Source organism: Suncus etruscus, chromosome 1, assembly GCF_024139225.1.
Source record: "Suncus etruscus isolate mSunEtr1 chromosome 1, mSunEtr1.pri.cur, whole genome shotgun sequence".
NCBI lineage: Eukaryota > Metazoa > Chordata > Mammalia > Eulipotyphla > Soricidae > Suncus > Suncus etruscus.
In genome coordinates, this window is record NC_064848.1 from 69,700,929 (window position 1) to 69,725,019 (window position 24,091).

A 24,091-nucleotide genomic window follows, 5' to 3' on the forward strand; every position below is an offset into this window, starting at 1 on the left:
CCTGAGCTTCAAACGGGTGTGGCCCAAAAAACAAACAAGTATATATATAGAGATAGATAGATAGATAGATAGATAGATAGATAGATAGATAGATAGATAGATAGATAGATAGATAGATAGAGATAGATAGATAGATAGATAGATATAGATAGATAGATATAGATATATAGCCATGAAATTAGAAAGATTTAACTAGTCCAAAAGCATATGCATACCTATGTTAATTGCAGTAATAATTACAAACTCAAGATATGGAAACATTGGTGTCCAATAACAGATAAGTGAATACAGAAGCTGTAGCAAAAATACACAATGGAAAAATCATTTACCTATAAAAAAAAGTATGAAATCTTGCCTTTGTAACAATATAGATTGACCTGGAGGGTCATGCTAAGTGAAATAATTCAATAGAATTAAAATAAATACCAGATAATTTCATGCATGTGGTATATATAAAGAAACAAAGAAAGTTAACAGACAAAACCAAGTGAAAACAAAACCTTCAGATCTGACCACAAATTTGAGGTTACTAATGTAGGAGGGAGGAGAAATTAAAAGAGCATAGGAAATACAATAGTGTCATGGTAATTTATATTTGAAGAGTAGTCAAATTATACCTTTGAAATAAATACAGTTAATTTTAAACTCTAAAATACATAAAAATAAGATAGATGTTGGTCTTTAAAAATTAAATTATTTTAAAATTTATTAATAAATAAATATTAAATATATTGCAAATATGAAGTTTACTTCGATGAGACATAAACTGCTAACAAATGTTTTATAAACTATCAGAACTGAATTACTAATTTCTATTAGAGCTTCTACATTATGAGTATATATGTAATATAATCATAGATCTTATGACAATTTTCATGAGATAGAATTGATAAACATCACTGTTTAAAGTATATAACATACTTGGGGGAGGGAGCTGAATACTCTGTTGATGGGTGTGAGATTAGAATTATGTCCATGATAAATCATTATTAATAGTTTTGTAAACCAATAAATGAATATTGAAATGAACTTAGTAATCATCCACTATTTATCTATAAATAACAAAAAGAGAAATAAAAGCAAAATAGATATATGTAAATTTGTATATACTATATAACATACATTTTACATATTTAAATATTTCATATTTTATATACTCACACATATTTATAAGCAATACACTCTAATTTATAATACTACAAAAATTATATGGGCTAGAGCTATAACAAGCAGAATGGGTAGGGCATTTGCCTTGCATGCAACTTATCACGTTCCATCCCTGGCTTTTAATACGGTCTCCCTGAGCCTGCTAGGAGTGATTTCTGAGCACAGAGCCAGGAGTAACCCCTGAGCACCTCCAGGTGTGGTCCCAAAACAGACAAATGAAAAAACACAATTTTTTACTGTCCAAAGTTAGTTTCCCATAAATCAGAGGTTTACTACTAGCAGTGTAATCAGGCCAATTCATAGCATCTGTGTAATTTCTAGTGTGACTAAAATGGGATAAAAACACTGTGAAGTCCCAAATTCTCTGAAGGACTCAAATCAAGGTAGAATTGCACAGGGGAAGGAATACATAGTATAATATCACAGAACTACATTAAAGTTTCATTTATGCTCTTTACGGTAAAATCTTGAGTAAATTATTTAACTTTCAGGAATTACAGAATAAAAATTACTATAAATTACTCTTGTTATCTATTTCCCAGAATCCTAGCAAACATTAAATAAAATAAAACATGAAAACTATAACAATTGACTAAATCTAGGTAATTGATGCTAAAGTCATATAGGAGTTATGCGTTATATAGTCTGAAGGCAAAATAAGTAATGAGATCAACTGGTGTTAGTATTTGCTGATGTGACTTTGATGTTGTTAACCTGTGAAAGTCATGACAAATTCTTCATAATAAATTGATTCATGTAGATAGTGTAAGGAGTATATCACGTGCCTAGAATGTGAAAGACTGTCAATCCCTAGCATCACATCCCAAGCTACCGCTTGAAGCCAGATGTCATTCAAATACTATAAGACCTGAAAACCAAATGGCATCATTAGGAATGATTCTGGATCCTCCCAACTCTTCTGGGGAAAAACCCTACTAAATTAAAAATGAACTTGGTGTTGATATGGTCTGAGAAGGGAAAACAAAATTTTAATTATTAATAAATGGATGTGGGGCCAGAGAGATGGCACAGTGGTAGGGTGTTTGCCTTGCATGAAGCCTACTCAGTACAGGCCATGGTTCGAATCCCGGCATCTCATATGGTCCCGCGGGGGCCTGCCAGAAGCAATTTCTAAATGCAGAGCCAGGAGTAACCCCTGAATATCAATGGGTGTGACCTAAACACAAACAAAAAGAAATGAATGTGTCTTTCTATACTTTTCAACTCATCTATTATTGTATAAATTCACTTTTTCTTTTTTCATTTATTTTATTTATTTTAAATTCACTTTTCTTGAGTTTTAGTTATGTGACGAGATACCTCATATCAATCATTTAACAGAAAGCCATTGATTTTTGCCCCCAAAAGAAAATTTGTGTGGGTCTCAACAGGGATGGGACATCTTTAGTTAATGTGGACTTTTCATGAGCAACTTGAAATTTGGTCACTAGAGAAAGATACTCATTAGTTCACACATCAGAAAATTGATGCTAGTTTCCTGGTCATATTTAAGTTAGAACTATCAACCAAATACTTGCAAGCAATCTCCTCCATATAATCACATAGGGGTGGATATATTTTGACAATAATTCTTTAAAATTTGTTTTAATTTAATTACTTTGAGATACACAAAATTGTTCATGATTTAGTTTCAGTTACTTGTCCTTTCACCAGTGCACATTTCCTGCCACCAATGTCCCTAGTTTCACTTTTGCCTTTTCACTACCATTCTCCCTGCCTGCTTCTATGGATGACATTTTTTCTTCTCTGTCTCTGTCTGTCTCTGTCTCTGTCTTTGTCTTTGTCTGTATCTCTGTCTCTGTCTCTGTCTCTCTCTATCTCTCTCTCATATTTTCATTTTTCCTTTTAGACACTTTGGTTTGCTACTTAAAGGGTAGCATATTGATATTGTTACTTAAAGGGTATCGGATATTACTTTTCCTCCTTTCAGTTCTTGTCCAGAGTGATCATTTCCAAGTATCATTGTCAATGATTGTCAATACTCCCTCCTCTTTGTGAAAACCTTCTTAATGTGGACTAGTGCTTCTAGACATTGTTTCTTTCATCTTTTGGTATTATTATCATACTCTATTTTGATATCCCAAGCTCTTTCTGAGAAAAAGAGTTAGGTCAAATGTTGCGTGATTGTTGTAATAATGTTTTTGCCTGTCATCCCACCTGGATCTTCCAGGTGGGGGTGGTTAAGAAAATAAATAAATAGCTTGTTGGGGAGGCATAGGGAGCTCTTTTGCCAGAACTGACTGCTGGTTCGGTTTGCTTTTTGGAGCTGGCTGCAACTGACAAAAGACTTTCTTTGCTGAACCTTTGGCCCCCTAATCTTTTGCATTCGTTGATTATTCACGTCGGATATTATTATCAAAGTCTCCCCCAAAAGGGGGGACAGAAGAATGGGATTCAATTTATCTTTTTGGGAATCATTCTTTGACTTGGAGACCATCAACAAGGGGTTTGACCTCCCCCCACATTTGGCACCCGGAACAGGTGAATCTGGACCCTCTGGAACTGTAAGTGACATGTTTTATTGGAAATTACCTCTGGAGATCCTTGGCTGGTTATTATGGATACTCACACTCACTATGCCATCTGTTATTAAATACATCGGTTTGGCATTACTCAAGTGCATTACTCTGCTTGGATATAAACCACTTGGTTTGATACTAGTAAATATCATTCTCGTCGGATGGTTGCTGCTTACAATTCAATCAAAAATTTCTACTCCAATATTTGCATTGCTTGAGTGGTCTCCATTAGTCACAGTTTGTGGAATTTCTGTGTTGGCTAATATGACTACCATATGCATAGTCATTAGCTGGTGGTTAGGAAATAGACAATGTGGAAATTGTAAAGTGATGACCAGTATGGACAATAAAAAAATTTTTCCTACGAAAATTCAGACTAAGATACAGGCTGATAAATCTGACACTGACAGCAAAAAAATTGCCGGTAAAAAATCAACTCGGACACGTAATTTAGATACTCATAATCCAAATCAAGATCTTGACACTGATGATAAGCCTTCAGTGCTAAGTCCACAAGGGAGTCCTGATTCTGTTCACAGTATGGACTCACATGTTAGTGCCAACTCAGACAATGAACCACATTCTAGTATCCCACACCTCAGAAATCAGAGTCCTGTGCAAGGTACTTCTGCTAATCCGGCCTCAACTCCATTTCAAACAGTATATGTTTCAAATTATGAACCTCTTGAAATGGAGGATGTGGAACGGTTTAAGAAAGCATGTAAAGAATTTGGGGCTACCACTCCATATTGTCAGGAGGTACTAAGCATGTGGTGTCGAAAATCAATTTGGACTCTGCATGACTTTAAAAAACTTGCTGAAATATGCCTACCATCTAAACAACGAACTGAATGGGAAATGTTATATGCAGAGGGTGTGAAATCCAAACTATATAGTCCAGATGGAACCAAAAAACGAGTGGCAGGGGTTAATCTCTCATATGAATTAATAATGGGAGAAAATCAATATTCAGATATACAGACACAAGCAGCTTTACCAAAGGAAATCTCAAAAATAATTAAAGAAATTGCATTATCTGCATGGGAAAGAATTGATACTAACAGTACTGGTGAGGGAACCTTTTTAAGAATCATCCAAGGTCCCCAAGAGCCTTATGTAGAATTTGTGGCTAAACTCAAGGATGCTTTAAAAATACAAGTTAAAAATGATGAGGTGAGGAAATTTCTAGAAAAATGTTTGGCTTATCATAATGCTAATTCAGCTTGCAAATTGGTATTGGCTCCGTTGCAGGAAAAAGCTGATTTAAATGAATTTTTATATGTATGTAGGAATGTTTATGATATACCCCATTCATTAGCAAATTCAGATCAGGTGCAAACCTTTGCAATTACTAAAGGAAATAAACCTCTTTACCAAAGGGAACAAAAACTTGCCCGAAAACCAGGTCTCTGCCCAAAATGTAATAAGGGTTACCACTGGGCGAAAGACTGTAGATCTGGAAATCCCCCTAATAATAACATAGGAAGAGGTTTTAATACAAACCCTAGGAGACAATTTGCCTGTTACCATTGTGGAAAACAAGGGCATATTAAAAGGAATTGCCATCTTTTGTTAAATTCAGTTCCTCCAGGATCTACATTTAAAAAACAGGGAAACGCCTACAGGGCCAATCCCCAGGCCCTTATAAATCAGGGGCAAAGTCATCAAACCATAATTCTCCCCAGCCCAGCCCAAGAAGATTAATCTCAATTAATGAATTAACACATGCCACTGTGGGCAGTGCTGGGCTTGATATAACTTGCCCAGTGGACATTACAATTTACCCAGGAGAATGCCCTTATATGTTACACACAGGCATAGTGGGACCACCACCCCCAGATACAATGGGTTTGATTCTGGGCAGAAGTTCCCTTAATGTAAAAGGTATATCAGTAACTACAGGTGTTATTGATTCAGATTCAAAGGGAGAAATTATTGTAGTTATCAATGTGCCAGTTACTTGGACTTTCAAAAAAGGGGAGACGATTGCCCAAATAGTAATAATACCTTATGTTAAATGTGGGACTTCAGATAAAATAAGAACTGGAGGTTTTGGAAGCACAGATCCAGGGGCTGCCAAAAACCCATTAGTGGCTCTGATTACTAAATGTAAAGATGAAAATCCAATGATTAAACTTAATATAGAAGGGCAAGTCTTTAATGGCATGATAGACACAGGTGCTCAGGTCACTGTAATTTCTGATAAAGAATGGCCAAAAAATTGGTCTCTGCAAGAAATTCCATATTCGTTAATAGGAATAGGAGGCCTGAGTTCTTGCTTGTTAAGCACAAGAACCATGGTATTTTATGGCCCAGAAAATCAAAAGGCTATTATTAGACCTCATGTGGGCCCTTTCTCACCATCCCTATGGGGCCATGATTTGCATAAACAATGGAAGGCAGAATTCCATATTCCATTAGCTCAAGGTGAGCCTGAACCTTCTCCTGAATTAAAAACTCAAAAATTTTGGTAGGGGCCACTGCCAGAAAAACCCCAGCACCAATAAAAATAAAATGGAAGTCTGACGAACCAATTTGGATAGGCCAGTGGCCCCTTAAAACTGATAAATTAAAGGTGCTGACAGAATTAGTGGAAGAACAGCTAAAATTAGGACATATTGAGCCTTCGTTTTCTCAATGGAATTCACCTGTATTTACCATAAAAAAGAAATCTGGTAAATGGAGATTGTTAATTGATCTGAGAGCTGTGAATTTATCTATGGTACCTATGGGAAAATTACAGACAGGTTTACCATCACCTGTAGTAATCCCTAAGGAATGGCCACTAATTATAATTGACCTAAAAGACTGTTTCTATCATATTCCTATTCACCCAGATGATAAACACCGTTTTGCATTCTCAGTTCCTTCTATTAATAATACTCACCCTTGCAGGCGTTTTCAATGGACTGTTCTCCCTCAGGGCATGCTAAATTCACCAACTATGTGTCAATATTTTGTGGACAAAATTTTGAGCCCTGCTCGTGAAAGATTTCCACAAGCTATAATTTATCATTACACTGATGATATTTTAATTACAATGAATAATGAAACAGATTTACAGAAATTATATGCTTATGTGATCAATTGTTTGCAAATGGCAGGACTGAAAATAGCTTTAGAAAAAATACAGACCATGCCACCATATCAATACTTAGGCTTTATTTTGGACAGAACATCAATACGTCCACAAAAAATTTCCATAAAAAAAGAGAACCTTAAAACACTTAATGACTTTCAGAAACTTTTGGGTGATGTAAATTGGCTCCGCCCAGCACTAGGAATTTCAAATGCAGAGCTGTATAATCTGTTTAAAACTTTGGAAGGTAATCCTGCATTAGATAGTCCCAGAAATTTAACACAAGCTGCTAAAAATGAATTGGACATTTTTTTGAACAGACTGCAAAAATCATTTCTCTTAAGATTTATCCCTGGAGAGAAGGTATTTTTATTAATTTTCCCTACAAAAGAAACACCTACTGCGGCTTTAATGCAACAGGCTGGTCCTTTGGAATGGGTGTATTTACATAACAAACAGCCTCAGTCTGTGATATCTTACCTGCAACTAATCTCAGAATTGATTATCAAAGCAAGACTCAGATCAATATCTTTGTTAGGTTTTGATCCAGATATAATAGTATTGCCAATACCAAAAAAGGAAATTGAATTAATATTGCCTCTTAATGAATCTCTACAAAGGGCTCTCTCAGATTTTACAGGAGAGATTTCTTCTCATTATCCAAAAGGAAAGACCTGGGACTTTTTGAAAAAGACTCAGTTTGTTATCTCTTCAATTGTGAGGGATTCTCTTATTCCCAATGCAAAAGTTTTTTATGTAGATGGATCAAGTGGGGGACGGGGCGGAATAACTGGGGAAAATATGAATATAACGATAGAAACCAAATATAAGTCTGCACAGAAAGTTGAATTAGCAACGTTAATTTATCTATTAGAAAATGTATCTGAAGCCATGAATGTCGTTTCTGATTCTTTATATGTTGTAAATTTATGCCCGGTGATAGCCACTGCCTCCCTCAATTCTCATAGTCCTTTTATACAGAATTTATTTAAAAAGTTACAATACATTATTCAAAAAAGAACTGAACCTATCTTCATCACACATATTAGAGCTCATTCAGGCCTTCCAGGGCCAATGGCTCAAGGAAATAAAGCTGCTGATTTGTTGGCAATGCCTATATTTAAATCACCTGTAGAGGAACATTCAGCCTTACACACAAATGCTCGTTGTTTACATGTAAATTATCAAATTCCATGGAGGCAAGCGAGAGAAATTATAAAAAGATGTAACATATGTGCCCCGCTAGCACAAAAGACCCATATAGCAGGAGCAAATCCAAGAGGCTTGCAGTCTAACGAATTGTGGCAAATGGATGTAACTCAAACAGACTTATTTCCTAAAAAACCATACCTTCATGTGGTAGTGGATACATATTCTCGATTTATTTGGGCAATTCCTATGTCTTCCCAAAAATCTAAGGCAGTTTGCAGTTTTCTTTTACAATGTTTTTCTGTTATGGGTATTCCGTATTCTATTAAGACTGATAATGGACCCTCTTATATAAGTAAAACTTTTGAATTTTTTTGTAATGAATGGCAGATAAAACATCTTAAAGGAATTCCCCACAATTGTCAAGGACAGGCAATTGTGAAAAGAGCCCATAGAACTCTGAAAACTCAATTGCAAAAGAATAGAAAAAGAGGTTTAATGCCAACGGAGCTGTTATCTTTGACTCTCATTACACTAAATTATTTAAATTTACCTCAGGGAGAGAGCTATACAGCAGGGGAAAAACATTTTAAAGAAGATAATCAGAGACAAGAAACAACAAATATTCCAATTTGGATAAAAGAGGATAAAAAATGGATTGCTGGTTATCTCCTATTGAGAGGGAGGGGTTATGCTTATGTTTCTACAAATGACAACCCTCCTAAGAAATTTTGGGTCCCCTTGCGCCTCGTTAGAAGTCGGACTGGCGCTGATGATCAAGGTCAGGTTGCTGGGACTATAGATTCCTCCCTACATCAAGTACAGAGTGCTCAAGATATTAACAGTTGTGGTGCTGCTGAGGTGACTGGGAAAGTAAGTGAGGGATCAACTTTCATACCTTATATTCTCAGTGATTCTGACAAAAGTGAAAAATCCTTACAGTCTGGACTACAAATAGAAAAACAGAAACCTGTTTTCACTGGATTACAAAATTTGGGTAACTCATGTTACATGAATTCAATATTGCAATGCTTGTATAATATTACAGACTTGACTCAGTATTTTTATCAAGATCATTATAAAAAAGATATTAACAGAGAAAATCCAAAGGGACATAAGGGTAAATTAGCAGATGAATTTGGACATCTTATCAAAATCATGAGAAATGGATGCCATAATTATTTCAATCCTGAAAGCTTCAAAGCAACAATAAGTTTACTCAATGACCAATTTGCTGGACACAACCAACAGGATCCTCACGAATTATTAATGTTTCTTATAGAAGGACTACATCAAGATTTACTTAAAAATTCAATAACAGATGAAACTGTACACTTTATAGACAATGATAAATATGAACAATTTAGAGCTTGCAAATCTATTATCTATGATACCTTTCAAGGACAGTTTAAATCTATACTACAGTGTCTTACATGTTACCAAAAGTCTGAGGTTTATGAAACATTTGTTCAGTTGTCCCTGGCTGTCAAGTCTGCAGATAAATGTACTTTACAGGAATGCCTTGTTGAATTTTTTAAAGAAGAAGATTTGAGAGATAACAATAGAATTCACTGCAATAATTGCAATACTAAAAGGGATTTTTCAAAGAAAACATATTTATGGAAAATACCTCCTGTATTGATAATTCATTTGAAACGTTTTGCTTTTGATGGAAAACAGATTAAAAAATTATACACTTATGTGGATTTTCCTTTGGAAGACCTCAATTTAGCAGAATTCACTCAAGAAGATAATAACAAGATTGAAAAATATAATTTATCATCAGTATCAAATCATTTTGGTCAAGTTCATTATGGACATTGTACTTCATATTGTAAAATTGCCACAGAACAGTATTGGATCAATTTTGATGATAAGAAGATCAAGAAAATCCCTATTGCATCGGTAAAATCTACAGCAGCATATATCTTGTTTTATATTTCTCAGAGATCTACTATGAATACTTAATGATCATTTCCTTTATTTGTCAATTATCATTGATGTTTTACTGGTCATTTTTTAAATATGATTCCTTAATAGGAAAGAATACGATGAATCCCCATTGTGGTTGTTTGTACGATGTATTTATGCCTTAATTTCAGTATTGTTTTAGGCCACTATTAATTAGAAGATTTTGCAATATATTGATGTTACTTAAGACCTATATGAAAGAAAGATTCTTAATCATGTTAATGTTGCTTTATGATTGTGTATCGATATATGTTCATTTGGCAACTTTTGACTTTTCATTGTAACATCAGTGTTTTATTGCTCTCAACATAGATTTTGAGATGGAGGAATAATCATAGTTTTGATATAACCATAATTTTGTGTAGACTCTGTTCACAGTGCTCATTATTGATGACTGATTATAATATATTTATTGTTTCATATTTGCATTATGGAATTTTATGGTCATGTTGTACATGAAATTTTTGATTGTCTAGATTTACTCGACTTTGATTTAAAAAGTTTTTTTTTGTTACTATAATTTTTTGTTATTTTGAAATATTCATTTAAACAGTTTTTTCATTATTGTATTTTCAAAGTGTTTTTTCTTTTTTCTTTTTGATTCAATTTAATTTTTTTCTTTGGCTTTATTTTGATTTCTGTCTAATAGATATTTCTGGCAATTGTAAATGAGTGTTATTCCCATAATTTTGTGTAGTATGTATTTGCATGTTTATCAGTTTTGTAATTTTTGTTTATGGTTTTCTTTTCCTGACACTTTATCCCTTAATTTATTATTTCTCATAATTCCCCTTTTCTTCCTAGTTCTTAATGTTTTATTTGTAGGAATCTCATCACAATTGCAAGCCTCCTGATATCGAACTGAGGAATACATCATTAACTGTTCCAGTGCTGTGTTCTATATCAAGTTACAACTCGTCTTTCCTGATTCATCAAATGTCTTTGATTGGACTTTTAGGAGTTCTATACTCCTTATTTTTTTTTTTTTTTTTTTTTGGTTTTTGGGCCACACCCTGTGAGGCTCAGGGGTTACTCCTGGCTATGCGCTCAGAAGTTGCTCCTGGCTTCTTGGGGGACCATATGGGACGCCGGGGGATTGAACCGCGGTACGTCCTAGGTTAGCGCAGGCAAGGCAGGCACCTTACCTCCAGCGCCACCACCCGGCCCTACTCCTTATTTTTTGAGAGTAACTTTGAACCTGGTAAAAAATTTTTTAACTTATATATTTGTATTTTTTATGATTAAAATCTTTTAAAGTATATTTAACTTATGATTAGTGTAATTAAATGTTTTTAATTAATTGAAATTAATGTTTTTAATTTTATAGTATTTAATATTTCATTAAAGTTTTGTAATTGTAATTATGTAGTGTTGTATGTATTGTATTGTATTTTATTATTGTATTGTATTGTATACTATTATTGTTTGCTTACAAAAAAGGGGGAATTGTTGTGTGATTGTTGTAATAATGTTTTTGCCTGTCATCCCACCTGGATCTTCCAGGTGGGGGTGGTTAAGAAAATAAATAAATAGCTTGTTGGGGAGGCATAGGGAGCTCTTTTGCCAGAACTGACTGCTGGTTCGGTTTGCTTTTTGGAGCTGGCTGCAACTGACAAAAGACTTTCTTTGCTGAACCTTTGGCCCCCTAATCTTTTGCATTCGTTGATTATTCACGTCGGATATTATTATCAAAGTCTCCCCCAAAAGGGGGGACAGAAGAATGGGATTCAATTTATCTTTTTGGGAATCATTCTTTGACTTGGAGACCATCAACAAGGGGTTTGACCTCCCCCCACATTTTGGTATTATTATCATACTCTATTTTGATATCCCAAGCTCTTTCTGAGAAAAAGAGTTAGGTCAAAGTCATACTTTGTGTGAGTATTATACAAAGGTTTATTTCTATCAGAATTCATGCATCTGTTTTGCCATATTCTACCTACTAGTATAGTATCAAAGGTCTAGATTCAACAGCAAGAAAAGTAGACTTGTCTTTTTTTTTTATTTAAACACAGAGTTTACAAGGTTGTTCATAATATAGTTTTTTCCCACAGGTAAAATTCTTCATAATTGTTGCAGTCATACAATGTACAACAATCTTCACAGTACACAATGTCCCCAGTTACCCTTTCACCCTCCCGTCTGCTTCTGCGGCAGGCATTTACCTCTCTCTCTCTCTCTCTCTCTCTCTCTCTCTCTCTCTCTCTCTCTCTCTCTCTCTCTCTCTCTCTCTCTCTCTCTCTCTCTCTCTCTTACTCCTTCACTCTCCCTCTCATCTTTCTTTTTTGACACTGTAGTTTGCACTATTGTTAATGAAAGGATGTCATGAATGTCACTTTATCCCTTTTCAGCACAATCTGAAAAGTGTGAGACTAAAAATACTTCCGTGGCTATTTCTAGAAAAATCTGTTGCATTTTACAAGGTAGCTCTTCAAGTTACAAAATTATCAGTAAAAGAAACAGTGTTGGATATTTTCAAATAACCTAGAAACAGAGAAATGAAGCACAGCCAATTCTTCTGTGAGCTGGATTTGTGACAACGAATTTGCTGTGTCAACAAATTCAGTTTCCTCCTAATCTTTTACCCTGAAGATTTCTATTTCTGCTAATTTAATATCTCATCCAAATTCCTTAAACTCTTGGTTGGTATCTCTAAGTTATCTGAATTCTTGTGTTGTATTGCCCATAGATTTCTTGTACAATAGCACTTAAGTCATTAACCATATCAATGAAATACCTTGGCTTTTCTCAAGGGTAAATTCCAGTTCTCTGTAGGGAATAAGTCTACATTCATTTCTCTAATTATACTAAGCTCTATATCTCACAAGATCATTTGTTTGATGAAATATCTTATTGTAATGTTTCCCTTGTCCATTTTACTTTTCCATTTTCCTACAGATGGTTCCTAGTATTTTCTCTCAATTAAATTTTTGCACTTAGAGTTTGAGGGATAATGAAAAACATTAAACTCATTAAAACATACAAAAACAAGATCATTGGTCAAGTTTGTGTCATATGACCATTCTTATCTAATCTTTTATATTTAGGGAGTGGTTCATGAAGTAGCATGGCTTTCCAGGTCTCTTGATCAGTGCCCATAAGTGGAAACAGTCTCCAGAGAAAGATATATAGTGCAGACAGATATCTCAAAATATGGCCACAAAAATTCACCTGGTATATTTATCATTGTGCCTTCAGAGATTTCTCAAAATTCAGCTGTTACTGAAATGTTATAAAAGCATGGCTCTAAATTAAAACCAGAATTATTCATCTAAAATTATGTCTTTACAGACATGATAAGAAAGCCCTTTAAAATTACACAGAGTTTTCTGCCAATTACTTAGGATATACTGTACTTATCACTTTACATGCAACCTCAAAATTTATTTTTACAACTGCACATCTTTAGAAATGGAAACGGATCAGGAAATTTCTCTAAATATAAGAGCTATTTTGATAGCCAACATATTTCATCATGGAACAGTATTATTTCTGATCACTTATTATCTCATGACAAATTGTTCTAGACATTTATCATTCTTTAAAAAAATTTTGGTTATTGAACCACACCCAGTGATGCTCAGGGATTACTACTGGCTATATGCTCAGAAGTCACTCCTGACTTGGGGATCATATGGGATGCCGCGGGATCAAACTGTGGTCCATCCTAGGTTAGTGCATGCAAGGCAAATGCCCTACCGCTTGCGCCACCTCTCCAGCCCCTAAAAAGACTTTTAATTATAAAACCAAACACATAAAAATGTTATCTAAAATGTGACATATGTATATACATATATGGCCTCCAATATTTTGTTACCAAAATTTAATTCTGGGGCTGGCAAGGTGGCGCTAAATGTAAGGTGTCTGCCTTGCAAGCATTAGCCAAGAAAGGACCTCGGTTCAATCCCCCAGCGTCCCATATGGTCCCCCTAAGCCAGGGGCAATTTCTGAATGCTTAGCTAGGAGTAATCCCTGAGCATCAAATGGGTGTGGCCCCCCAAAAAAACAAAACAAATAAACAAAAAAATGTAATTCTGATGCAGTTAAGAAATTCTTCATAGACTAATCTAGAAAAACAAGTTTTTTTAAGAATCTTTAGCTATTTTCATATAAAAAGTTGTGAATGAGCGATAGATATTTCACAAGGATGTGCCACAAATCTTTCATCCTTAAGTCCTCATGTTCCAATTCCGAACATCCATCCCTATTCATAGATCTCCTAATACCTGAGCAATGGCAAAGTAGTCTTGGAGGTGTCTAGCATCACTGGAATCAAGTAACACAGACTCATAAGCCTAAGCATCAAGCTATCATATGCTAAAAGGTGTGTTCCAAAGAGACCTAAACAATAAAAGAATACGCCAAAGGTTGTTAGCTAACACAAAGTATGGTTTATTAAAATTTAAGATCATGTTGAACTTAAACACCTCAATTAAAATAAATTTATTAATTTTAGTTATATATACCCGAGAAGAACTGAGTCTTTTTGGGAAAATTTTCTGAAAAAATATTTTTAAGTGAACTAGGTTTTTATCTACAGATACTACAGATACAGATAATAAGACAAATTTTTCTCTCCTAACCAAAGAGCCAATCAGCATAAGAAGGTTCTTAAAGAAACTATATTTAGTGTAGTAGATATTTTACCTGGACTTTTTCCATTTAATTACCATCACAATCCAATGAGTTTCTCCTGCATTTAGGAAACCAATGTTAAGTGATTTGATCAGTGCTAAAGGGAACATAGAGAGAAGTTAAACTCCAACAAGATGACTGCAGATCACATACTTTAATGAATCAAAGTATTGTTTTCAGATTCTTGGATTGTCTACCATTCTAGTCAGTTCTGACGAGCAGGGAAGCCATTGGAAGAGTTAGTTTCTCTTTATAAAATTTATTTCAAGAAACTTAATACTCCAATCTTGTAAGTGATTAGTATCCTTTCCTATGCAGTAAAAACTTAGTAATAATAAATTTATCATTTGTTGGCTCCAGTTGTTTCAACAAACAGGATATAAAATACAGAAAAATCTTTTGAAGAAAGTGCCTCCATTTCTTTGTATAGTTAATCAAACATAGAAATGCAGGTCACTTTACCTCTCCTTAAAATACTTTCAACATTATAGAGGAAATCTTAAGAATCAGTTGATATTTCCACCATGTTTAAAGATCAACTTCTGGCTGTGAGACTGGCAACTAGGAGAGACTGAGGGGACCTGTTGGTTTTGCATGTTTCTCTTCTCTTCTATCTCCTTAAGCTCTCGTGAGAGGCCCAGGAAGGGCCCAGCAAAAATTGTTTCCTGGAGGCGCTCAGGCAAAAGGCCAAGAAAGAATGAGTGAAAACTGGCTACCAAAGACGCCAGGCAGAGAGGTGGTTCCTTTGTCTGTGAAGGTAGGCAGGAGGGTTCTGGCCCTGCTGTGAGATTGGCGACTGGGAAAGTCATGGGGACCTGTCAGTTTGGCCTGTTTCTCTTCTCTTCTGTCACATGAGGCTCTCCTGAGAGGGCCAGGAAGGGCCCAGAAAAAACTGTTTACTAGAGGTTCCAGAAGAGCATGGCTACTCTGCTTCATGGACATGTGCTCTTTCTAACTAATGAACCCTGCCATAACACTCAGAAAAAAAAATCACACTACAAGTGTGACAATGGGGAAACCTCGCAGGCAAACACCATGCACAGAGAATAAAAATGATAGCTGTGATGACCCCAAAATTACCAATCATCTGAATAATCTCTCAGATAAGGATTTTAGAATAGAAACATGGAGGATACTCATGGAAATTAAAGAACACATAGCTCTAGCTGAACAGAACATAAAGACAGAAATCAGAAAACTCCAAACTGAAATAAGAGATTTTAAAAACACGGTAGCTGAACTGAAAACCTCAATGCAAAGACTCTCCATTCGGGTAAAAGCAGCCAAGGACTGAATCAGTGAACTGGAAGATGAAATGCAGAACAACTCCATACAGCAGAAGAGATTAGAAAAGAACCTTAAGGCAAATGATCAGACAATGGAGAAAGCACTCAAAGAATGAGAACAGATAAAAATAGAAGTCTTGATAAACTCAAGAGAAACAACGTAAGATTCATTGGAGTCCCAGAGGACCAGGAAGAAGATTCCCAGGAAGAATCAACAGTCAAAGACATGATCACAGAGAAACTCTCAGAGCTAAAGACTGCATGCAATCAAATCCTGCATGCCCAAAGAGTACCAGGTAAAAGAGACCGGAAGTAAAACACTCCAAGACACATCCTATCACAATGATGAATCCCACTGATAGAGATAAAATACTGAAAGCAGCAAGTTCAAAAAAGAAAATTACATTCAAAGGAGCATCCTTAAGATTTACAGAAGATATGTCACAAAAAACTCGCAAGGCCAGAAGACAGTGGTGGGATATTGTGACAAGATATTGTGACTGAATGAAATGGATGCTTCACGTATATTACTGCACCCAGCCCAACACACATTCAGGTTTGAAGGAAGGATACATAGTTTCATGGATAAGCAAAAGCTCAGAAACTTCACAGATGCAAAACCATCCTTAAAGGAAATTTTGAAAGGTCTACTTTAAGACAAGACAAACCAACGAACACACCAAACTTCTACACAAATATTACATTAAATCCTATGACAATCATCTTCCTCAAGTGACACACCTCCATAAATTTTTAGGGGAATTCAGCCCACCAGATGTATCCTTAGATTTTCCTTGTGGGATAAACTGAAATATCCCCCACGGAATTCCTCAAAAGGCCCACTGTAGATGCCATGTTCCCCTGCATGGATGGTTGAGGAATTTTGTTAGAGATGCTTGGCATTGCATTTTTAGTTATGTGACAATCTCTCCTTTATAAATCTTTTTTTTTTGTGTGGTTTTTGGGTCACACCAGGCAGTGCTCAAGGGTTATTCCTGGCTCCAGGCTCAGAAATTGTTCCTGGCAGGCACGGGGGACCATATGGGGCTCCGGGATTTGAACCGATGACCTCCTGCATGAAAGGCAAACGCCTTACCTCCATGCTATCTCTCCGGCCCCCTCCTCCTTTATAAATCTTAATTGAAAAAATGCGGTCTCTATTAAATAATTGGCTAAAGAAATTCCAGCACCAAAGATTACAATAAAACCCCTTTTTGGAACTTATAAGCTTTTTCTTTCTTGCAGCTGAAGTTCTGGGGCAAAATTGAAATTAAATTGATAAAAACTGTTTGCTTTGTTACAATAATTAATATCTTTAACACCTGTAACTGGCTTACCCTTATAAAAAAAAACCTCTGTCTTGAAAATAAAGTCGTCACACTCCTGCCAGAAGATGTGCTGACCCCACATACTCTGTGTTTCTGGTTATTATTATTTCAATATTATCCTGTTTGGCTGTCCATGCTCCCACTTTCCTCTCATGAGTACTTCACCCCCACTAGAGCTGCTGAGATGCAGGACGCCTGCAGCACTCAAGGTCAATGAACTAAATGGACCAATTAAAAGACACAGTGTAGCTAAATGGAACAAAAAGATGAATCCAACCTCTGCTGCCTTCAAGAAACACACCTGAATAGTCTAAATAAACTTAGACTAAAAATCAAAGGCTGGAAGAAAATCATCCAAGCAAATAACACCTTTCAAAACTCTGGGGCCATATTAATATCAGGCGACACAAACTTTAGACTCAGAAAAGTTGTAAGTGACAAAGATGGTCACTTCGTACTAATCAAGGGATATGTGCAACAGAAAGAAATGGCACTACTAAACATATATGCACCCAATGATAGACCAGCAAAATATCTAATAAAATTATTGATAAATTTGAAAGAGGACATTAATAATAACAAAAATTGTGGGAGACCTCAACAAGGCTTTTTCAACACTTGAAAACACTTTTCAACACTTGACCAATGAGACTGCAAATCAACAAAAATATACTAGCCCTGAAAGGAGAAATGGAAGAAAAAGGCCTGCTAGATATCTATCTATCTATCTATCTATCTATCTATCTATCTATATATATACATATATATAGGACACTCCATCCCCAGAAACCTGAATACACATTCTTCTCCAGAGTGCATGTGTCATTCTCCAGGATAGACCACATGCTGGCACATAAAACATACCTCCATAAAATCATGAGAATAGAAATTGTGCAGATTATCTTTGCTGACCACGAGGCCCTGAAATTAGATGTGAAGATCAAAGAGACACAGAAGAGAAACTTTAACAACTGGAAATTAAACAGCCTACTAATGAGCTACCAGTGGGTCCGAGAGAAAATCAAAGAAAAAAATGAAAACTTTCCTGGAAACAAATGGCAAGACACAAACTATCAGAATCTATGGGACACCGCAAAACGATCCTGAGAGGAAAATTTATAACTTTGCAAGTACACATCAGGAAGGAAGAAGGGGCATACCTGAACAGCTTAATGATGCAGCTTATAAAATTAAAAAACGATCAACAAAATGAACCAGAAATTAGGTAGACATAAAGAAATAACAAAGCTTAAAGCAGAAATCAATGAAGTGGAAAGCCAAAAAACAATCCAAAAGATCAACGAAAGCACAAGTTGGTTCTTTGAAAAAATAAACAAGATTGATAGAACATTGGCAAAACTCACAGAGAGAGAGAAAGAGAGAGAGAAACTTGATAATTCGTATTAGAAATGAAAACAGGGAGATCACTACAGATATTGCAGATGTTCAAAGAGTAATAAAAAACTACTTTGAGAAAATGTATTCCACTAAACATGAGAACCTGAAAGAAATGGATAAATTCTTGGACTCTTATAACCTTCACCGGTTGAATAAACTGGGTGTAGCATATATAAACACCCCTATCACTATTGAGAAAATTAAATGGTAATAAAATATCTGCCCCAAAACAAAAGCACAGACCCAGATAGATTCACTAATGAATTCTTTCGAACCTTTCAAGAGGAACTACTACCAATCTTGTCCATGCTCTTTTATGACATTGAAAAAAAATGTGAACACTTCCAAATAGCTTTTATGAAGCCAACATCACCTTGATACCAAAACCATACAGAGATGATGCCAAAAAAAAAAAAAAAGTACAGGTCAATATCCCTGATGAGCACAGATGAAAAGATCCTTAACAAAATCCTGGCAAATAGAATCCAATGCCTCATAAAGATTATTCACTATGATCAAGTTGGTTTCATCCCAGGAATGCAAAAATGGTTTATCATCCATAAACCTATCAACTTAATACACAACATTAACATAAAAAAATAAAAATCACATGGTCATATCAATAGATGCAGAGAAAGTATTTGATAAGTTCCAATACCCATTCTTTATCAAAACTCTCAGCAAGATGGGAATGAAAAGACTTTTCTCAATATAGTGAAGAACATCTACCATAAGCCAATGGCAAATATCATCTTCAATGGAGAAAAACTGAAAGTCTTTCCTCTAAATTCTGGTGTAAGACAAGCTGTCCTCTTTCATCACTCCTATTCAACATAGTACTGGAATTATTTGAGATAATGATTAGGCAAGGAAAAGATATCAAGGGATTACAGATAGGAAAGGAAGAAGTCAAGCTCTCATTGTTTGCAGATGACATGATACTCTACTTAGAAAACCAAAAGACTTTACCAAAAAGTTTCTAGAAATAATAGGTGCATATAGCAATGTGGCAGGCTACAAAATTAACACACAAAAATCAATGACCTTTTTATACACCAATAAAATGATAGAGTGGGTCCGAGATGAAATCAAGGAGGAAATCAAAAGGTTCCTGGAAACAAATGACAATCAAGACACAAACTATCAGAACTTATGGGACACAGCAAAAGCAGTACTGAGAGGAAAATTTATAGCTTTGCAAGCACACATCAGGAAGGAAGAAGGAGCTTACCTGAGTAGCCTAATGACACAGCTAATAGAACTAGAAAATGCTCAACAAAAGAACCCAAAAATAGGAAGACAGAAGGAAATAACAAAGCTGAGAGCAGAAATCAATGAAGTGGAAACCCAAAAAACAATCCGAAAGATCAACGAAAGCAGAAGTTGGTTCTTTGAAAAAATAAACAAGATTGATAGACCACTGGCAAACCTAACAAAGAAAGAGAGAGAGAGAAACTTGATAACTCGTATTAGGAATGAAAAAGGAGACATCACTACTGATATGAGAGAGATTCAAAGGGTAATCAGAAACTACTTTGAGAAACTCTACACCACTAAAAATGAGAACCTGGAAGAAATGGATAAATTCTTGGACTCTTATAATCTTCCACGGTTGAAGGAAGAGGATGTAGCATATCTAAACACCCCCATCACCATTGATGAAATTAGAATGGTAATCAAAGGTCTGCCGAAAAACAAAAGCCCAGGCCCAGATGGATTCACTAATGAATTCTTTCAAACTTTCCAAGAGGAACTACTACCAATCCTGGCAAGACTCTTTCATGAAATTGAACAAACGGAAACACTTCCAAATAGCTTTTATGAAGCCAACATCACCTTGATACCTAAACCAGACAGAGATGCTACAAAAAAAGAAAATTACAGACCAATATCGCTGATGAATGCAGATGCAAAGATCCTCAACAAAATCCTGGCAAATAGGATTCAATGCCTCATTAAGAAGATCATCCACTAAGATCAAGTAGGTTTCATCCCAGGAATGCAAGGCTGGTTTAACATCCGTAAATCTATCAACATCATACACAACATCAATAACAAGAAAAATAAAAACCACATGATCATATCAATAGATGCAGAGAAAGCATTTGATAAGGTCCAACACCCATTCTTGATCAAAACTCTCAGCAAGATGGGAATGGAAGGAACCTTTCTCAATCTAGTTGAAGCCATCTACCACAAGCCAACGGCAAATATTATCCTCAACGGTGAAAAACTAAAAGCCTTCCCTCTAAATTCTGGTACAAGACAAGGCTGTCCTCTCTCACCACTCCTATTCAACATAGCACTGGAAGTACTTGCTATAGCGATTAGGCAAGAAAAAGATATCAAGGGAATCCAGATAGGAAAGGAAGAAGTCAAGCTCTCACTGTTTGCAGATGACATGATACTCTACTTAGAAAACCCTAAAGACTCTACCAAAAAGCTTCTAGAAACAATAGACTCATATAGCAAGGTGGCAGGCTACAAAATTAACACACAAAAATCAATGGCCTTTCTATACACCAACAGTAATAAAGAAGAAATGGACATTAAGAAAACAACCCCATTCACAATAGTGCCACACAAACTCAAATATCTTGGAATCAACTTGACTAAAAATGTGAAGGACCTATACAGAGAAAACTATAAAACTCTGCTCCAAGAAATAAGAGAGGACACGCGGAAATGGAAATGCATACCCTGCTCGTGGATTGGCAGGATTAACATCATCAAAATGGCAATACTCCCCAAGGCATTATACAGATTTAATGCCATCCCTCTAAAGATACCCATGACATTGTTCAAAGAAGTGGATCAGACACTTTTGAAATTCATTTGGAACAATAAACACCCTCGAATAGCCAAAGCAATCATTGGGAAAAAGAATATGGGAGGAATTACTTTCCCCAACTTTAAACTGTACTACAAAGCAATAGTTATCAAAACAGCATGGTATTGGAATAAGGACAGGCCCTCCGATCAGTGGAATAGGCTTGAATACTCAGAAAATGTTCCCCGGAAATACAGTCACCTAATTTTTGATAAAGGAGCAAGAAATCCTAAATGGAGCAAAGAAAGCCTCTTCAACAAGTGGTGTTGGCACAACTGGATAGCTGCTTGCAAAAAATTGAACTTAGACCCCCAGCTATCATCAAGTACGAAGGTAAAATCCAAATGGATTAAAGACCTCGATATCAGCCCCAAAACTATAAGATATATAGAACAGCACATAGGCAAGACACTCCAGGACATTACAGGCATCTTCAAGGAGGAAACTGTACTCTCCAAGCAAGTGAAAGCAGAGATTAACAGATGGGAATATATTAAGCTGAGAAGCTTCTGCACCTCAAAGGAAATAGTGCCCAGGATACAAGAGCCACCCACTGAGTGGGAGAAACTATTCACCCAATACCCATCAGATAAGGGGCTAATCTCCAAAATATACAAGGCACTGACAGAACTTTACAAGAAAAAAAACATCTAACCCCATCAAAAAATGGGGAGAAGAAATGAACAGACACTTTGACAAAAAAGAAATACAAATGGCCAAAAGACACATGAAAAAGTGCTCCACATCACTAATCATCAGGGAGATGCAAATCAAAACAACGATGAGATACCACCTCACACCACAGAGAATGGCACACATCACAAAGAATGAGAATAAACAGTGTTGGCGGGGATGTGGAGAGAAAGGAACTCTTATCCACTGCTGGTGGGAATGCCGTCTAGTTCAACCTTTATGGAAAGCGATATGGAGATTCCTCCAAAAACTTGAAATCGAGCTCCCATATGATCCAGCTATACCACTCCTAGGAATATACCCTAAGAACACAAAAATACAGTATAAAAACCCCTTCCTTACATCCATATTCATTGCAGCACTATTTACCATAGCAAGACTCTGGAAACAACCAAGATGCCCTTCAACAGATGAATGGCTAAAGAAACTGTGGTACATATACACAATGGAATATTATGCAGCTGTCAGGAGAGATAAAGTCATGAAATTTTCCTATACATGGATGTACACGGAATCTATTATGCTGAGTGAAATAAGTCAGAGAGAGAGAGAAAAACGCAGAATGGTCTCACTCATCTATGGGTTTTAAGAAAAATGAAAGACATTCTTGCAATAATAATTTTCAGACACTAAAGAGAAAAGAGCTGGAAGTTCCAGCTCACCTCAGGAAGCTCACCACAAAGAGTGATGAGTTTAGTTAGAGAAATAACTACATTCTGAACTTTCCTAATAATGAGAATATATGAGGGAAATGGAGAGCCTGTTTAGAGTACAGGCAGGGGTTAGGTGGGGAGGAGGGAGACTTGGGACATTGGTGGTGGGAATGTTGCACTGGTGATGGGTGGCGTTCTTTACATGACTGAAACCCAAACACAATCATGTATGTAATCAAGGTGTTTAAATAATATAAACAAACAAAAAAAAACAAAAAAAAGAAAACTACCCCATTCACATTAGTGTCATACACTCAAATATCTTGGTGTTAACTTCCCATTCACATTATTGTCACACAGGCTCAAATATATTGGAGTCAACTTGACCAAAGTCATGAAGGACCTATACAAATAAAACTATAAAACCCTACTTCAAGAAATAAGAGAGGACACACGGAAATGGAAACACACACACCCTGCTCATGGATGGCAGGATTAACATCATTAAAAATGGCAATACTCCCCAAAGAATTGTACAGACTTAATGCAATCTTTCTAAAGATACCCATGACATTCTTCAAAGAAGTGGCTCAAACACTTCTGAAATGCATTTGGAACAATAAATAGCCACGAATAAAAACACCACGAGTCTTTGGGGAAAGGATTGCTTGGAGACATTACTTTCCCTAACTTTAAACTATACTACAAAGCAATAGTTATCAAAACAGCATTGGAATACAGACAGACCCTCAGATCAATGGAACAGGCTTGAGTACTCAAAGAATGTACTCAGAATGTATAATTTTTTATAAAGGAGCAAGAAATACTAAATGGAGCAGAAAAATCCTCTTCAACAAGTGGTGTTGGCACAACTGGTTATTCACTTGCAAAAAAGCAGCTAACACCATGTATGAAGGTAAAATCCAAATGGATTAAAGACCTTGATATTAAACCTAAAACCATAAGGTATATATAACAACATGTCAGTAACACTCCATGACATTGAGACTACAGGCATCTTTAAGAAGGAAATAATACTCTCCACACAAGTGGAAGCATAGATAAATAGGTGGGATTATAGTAAACTGAGATGGGTCTGCACTTCAAAGGAAATAGTGCTCAGGATTCAAGAGCCACCCACTGAGTGGGAGAAACTATTCACCCAAAACCCATCAGATCAGGGGCTAATATCCAAAATATACGAGGCACTGACAGAACTTTACAAGAATAAAACATCTAACCCCATCAAAAGTTAGAAGGGCCCGGAGAGATAGCACAGCGGCGTTTGACTTGCAAGCAGCCTATCCAGGACCAAAGGTGGTTAGTTCAAATCCTGGTATCCCATATAGTCCCCCGTGCCTG